At 32.0% G+C, this 4,918-nt stretch overlaps 1 long non-coding RNA gene across 1 annotated transcript; it reads left to right on the top strand.

Moving 5' to 3' along the window:
- The first annotated feature begins 219 nt into the window (after positions 1-219).
- Positions 220-3,680, top strand: LOC147392220 (uncharacterized). The gene is made up of 3 exons (XR_015183206.1): positions 220-376; positions 1,868-1,915; positions 3,381-3,680. It is a non-coding gene; the product is annotated as an uncharacterized LOC147392220 (long non-coding RNA).
- The last annotated feature ends 1,238 nt before the right edge of the window (positions 3,681-4,918 follow it).

Raw genomic sequence — 4,918 nt, 5'->3', positions numbered from 1 at the left:
ATTTACTTTTAGTTCAAATCTTATCATGAACAGTCCCATGTTTGTGCCTAAAAAATTGAATTTATGATGATGTGAACTACATATCTCTCCAAGGGAATTGAGGTTGACATGAGAGGACAATAGCAGGCCACACCCACCATTATTGAGATTCCTTTAGATAATTCTTCGGGAAGCGCGTGTGCTCCTCACACGCCCCCAAACATCCATCGTCACCTTTGTTTGTCTATAAATACCAAAGCTAAGTATGTTGTAAGAAGGTATTGCGAGTAAGAGAAACATTTCTTTCTAAGTCCTATCTTACAACCCAAATCTTTCTCTTATTAGCCATCATGTCGACCTGTGGTAACTGTGATTGTGCTGACAAGTCCCAGTGTGTGTAAGTGTTTCTTTTTCTCAAATTTTTTATTACTTGTACTGAGAGATTTGAGTGAGATATGGTGTTCTAAGAGACCAGTTATCTCGTTCTTACTAGTCGGGCCTACGAGTCTAGAAACCCTATCATAAAAATAAAAGAAAGTGTTTAAATAATGAAAAATTCCCAATATGCCGATTTGTTATTGCAATATTATATTTCTTAACCTTGATGTTTTGCCCTTAATAGCTATCGCACGGTTTAAAAAACAGAAGTTGTTTTGAGGGAAGAAATTAAATTGGCTAATTACATGTTTTGATAGCAGGAAAGAGAGAATATATCTTATTATTATGTTTATTTTAGAGTATTTATTTATTGAATATCATCTTAGTTCCCCGAAGCTATCTCTATCGATCCAACCATCTCTATCAATATGTAACTTTTCCTATGCATGCACATAAATGAATCATAGTTTTAAAGCTCAAAAATTAGATTTGAGTCAAGAGTCTATCTATCTATCTGTTTGTAACGTTTCCTATGTAGGCACATAAATGAATCATAGTTTTAAGCTCGAAAATTGGACTCAAGTCAAGTAAAAAACTCATGAGTTTATTTGATGAAAAATATATAAATTTGCAAATATTAAACTATATATTTTTTTTATATGGGTCATGTTAACGTGTCCCTGTAATAAATACACTTTCGAAATTGGAATCTGAGGTATTTTGGTAAAAACTAATTTTTTAAGGGCAGTTTTGGTACAAAATTCAATTTTCAAAGTGTATTTATTACACTTTTACCTGTGCGTAAGGGCACATGATAACAAAATTCTATTTTTTTTTATATATGTATAAAACAAATAAAATAAAGTTCCACAAAAGCATTTTTATATAGTCAAATAACTCAACCAGTCTCTGATCTGACTTGATGCATTTGGGAGCTGAGTTTGAGTTAACTCGATATTTTCCAAGTTGAATAGGTGAATTATGGGATCACCAATCAAGTCAAGCACGGGTTATAAAATTATGGTACATGGTTTGAAAACTTGGTTTCGCGACTCATCTCATCCATGCCAGATATCAAGTAGTCTCAGACGAGTTTTCCAATATGTTTGAGAGAGTTCATTCCAAAATTTCAAAAATGAACATGGGATCTTAAATCTCGTTCGAAAAATTGACTTGTCTGTCTCGTCCATGCCTGATACCAAGATGAGTCGGGCAATGCGTCTCAATCTCAGACAAGATCTAAAACCATGCTATGGTACAAATATTATGTACTTTTGTTTGACAATTAATAGGCGTTTGGATGAATTCCTAGGGAATATCTTCTTGCCATCTATGTGGTGTTGGATACTAAATTTTTCATAAATATTTATTAATATTTTAAATTAGATATAATTATTTATTTATTTTCACAAATTTTTTTTTTTTTTTTGAGCTTTTAATATACTCAGGTCAAGTCACGGTAGACTTTTGAAACATAGATTTGGCTAATTAATGTGCTTGGTCATTGCAGGAAGAAGGGAAACAGCTATGGCATCGTAATCATCGACACTGAAAAGAGGTAACTTGACCATATTTTTTCTATAACTCGTTGTGTCGATTCAATACTTTTACGAGTCTTATTCAACTTGATCGGATTGGCTTTTTAGGTGACTTAAATCTTTAAAACTAAGGGTCCTTGGGGCGTACCTTGTTGCATCCAAAAACATAATCCCTCCTTTCAAGGTTGTAGAGGACAAAATTCTATGAATTTTTCAAAAAATAAAATAAATTCACCGTTGAATTTTAATTTTAATTTTAAATTTGGAAGTAGGGTGAAAGTCTAGTAGCCGTCCATTTTCAAACTTTGGAGCAAGTTCAAAAGAAATTATTTTTTGGATATTTTTTTAATGAAATTTAGAGGGTTGTGGTGTTGGATTGCTAATATTGTAATCCATTTGAGCGAAACGACTCTTAGTAAGGCTTACTTCCTCGGTCGCTTTTACTTGCTTATTTGTAAGATTATTTCTCCCTCCTCTAAGCTTCCTTGGATTGGACTCAATTCTATTAATCTAAAATCCTCAGCTTATTTGTAGAGTCTGACTAGCCTTGCTAAGTCGGTAAGGATTTCATCCTTACTAATGGTCCTTAGGTTCACCTTGTGGCATCCAAAAACATGATCCGATACTTCAGGGTAGTAGAGGATAGAATTTTATGAAATTTTAAAAACAAAAATTCCAAAAAAAAAATATTTTTCACTGTTGAATTTTAATTTTAATTTTAAGTTTGGGAGTAGTTAGGTGATTCAAAACCTTGGATAAGATCAATTGAAATTATTATTATTACTTGTTTTTTATCTTGAGTTTTTTTCAATGAAATTTAGAGGGATGTGGTGTTGGATTGTTGATGTGGTAATTCATTTGAGTAAAACCTTAGTAAGGATTAAAATCTTATTATGTTTGAAAGGAAAGACTTCCACCATATTTCCTTATTTTCTTGAAATTAATATAAACAAAACTGATTTTTTTTTTTTCAAAATAAAAAATTAACTGAATTTACCTTTATTCCCTTATTTCTATTTGAAATAAGAGTGCCGAGCCTGATTTTGTAATTAGAAAGTCTTCACTCGCCTGACGTGGCATGGACACAGAACCATAGATATTTTTCCTCGGGAGTATTGACCAAGTGAAGACTTTCTAGTTAGAAAATCATTATTCTTGAAATAAATGTAGTTAAGCATATTTCATAACTTCGACAAGAAAAAAGAAAAAGAAAATGGTCTCTTATTTTAGGTTACACAAATGCTGAAAAAAAGTAAAATAAGATTAAGAAAAAGCTTAAGTTTTTGGTGTACGTTGGCATTAGGTAAGCCTATTTTTAATGAGATGAGTGACTCTGGGAGCGAGGATTTTGAATAAAAAACAACCAAATACTTGAACAATTAAGCGGCTTTTGACACACTTAATTAGCTGTTTCTTGTACCTAGGTAGAGAGGGTGTGTTTAGTTAATTAATATGGAAATGACGATTGTATCGTAATATTTGCAGCTACTACAACGATGCCGTGGGTGAGGTCCCAGCGACCGAGCATGATGGAAAGTGCAAGTGTGGATCAAGCTCTACTTTTCCACAGATTGCGAATTAGGTCCTTTAGCAAATATATGAAAGAAGCAGCATGTGTCATGTGTCAAGTGTCAAGTGTCATGTATGTTTATGGTGAATAAGATGGTGCACTCATGTCTTTGTACTTGTATGTTTATGTGTGTTGATGTTGGGAGTCAAGCCAGTATGGCTTCAGTGTCTTTGATGTAATAGTTTGCATTGTTTAATGAATTATTATTAGTATAATATGCTTCAGTTGTCTTGTCTTTCTTATAATGATAGAGTAAGGAGATAGAATATTAATTAGAGTGGGGTGGTTAAAATGGAAATGTGTGTATTAAATGCTATGTGATTGATGTATAAATTAAACTAGAAGGTGGCATATGCAAATGTACGTGTATCTAAAGTGCCTATATGTAATTTAAAATGTTAATTAAAGGGTGCTTTTAATTTGAAGATTACATAGTAAAAAATGGATGTTTTTGTAATTTTGAAAACTAACCGACGTGATTTAACAATCATATTGTTTAACCACTTTTAAGCTGCCTTCTCTCATTATAATAGTAACATATAGAAAGACCAATTATGTTTTATTGAACATGTTTATAAATTAATAAATTGATCATTTTATGCATAGAGATGTTAAGATGGATGAGTAGATGAGTAGAAAGTCTGAAAAAGATACACTTCAAAAATCATTAAAAAAAAATGTAAGAATAATCTCAATATATAAGTGATGAGAAGGGTGATTTTAGATGATTTGGTCATATGCAACAAAGGCTTTTTAGTCACAGTTAAAACTAATTGCAAGTTGAAGGAATTAAAAGAGTGGCAAAAATAAAACTTAACGAACATGGAAATGAGAGCAACTATGGATACACTTGTAATAACAAAATACATTATTATAGATAGTTTGAATTGGATGAACATGATTCGTTCAACTGACCCAAAATTTGGAATATGCTTGCACTAATGATAATGATGACGACAACGACGAAGAATTCTATCTCTTAGTGATATAATATTAAGGTGGTATATCTATCAACCATCAACTTTTTAGACTCTTCCGAGGGGTGGAAAAGAATCTTGAATTAAAGTCTATAGAAGATTAGATCAACTAATTAACCCAATTTATTTTTTGTTGATAAGACTTTTATGATGACGATTGATGATGTTATAATCTTATCCCACCTTTAGTTGAGCAGTGAAGCCTACAAAGAGTGACTACTGGTACTTTTTAGGTTAATCCATTGTATTTCAATTGTATAGGAGTTTCACAAACAAGCACATTTAGAGCTTGCAAGAGTGATAGACATGCTGTAGTTTTGATAAACCACCATGCTTCTTCCTATATTTGCAAACTTTGCCTCATGTTATATAGTCTCAAAAGTAAGAACCTCGTGCTTGGTTTGATAAATTCAGCATATTTCTCCTTTTAATAGGATTTTAGTACAATGCATTCTTTAATACATTTGAGGGCGTAA

This window comes from Akebia trifoliata, chromosome 11 (genome assembly GCF_017979445.1).
Source record: "Akebia trifoliata isolate Shusen 1 chromosome 11, ASM1797944v1, whole genome shotgun sequence".
In the NCBI taxonomy this organism is placed as follows: domain Eukaryota; kingdom Viridiplantae; phylum Streptophyta; class Magnoliopsida; order Ranunculales; family Lardizabalaceae; genus Akebia; species Akebia trifoliata.
This window is presented reverse-complemented; position numbering and strand designations above follow the sequence as displayed.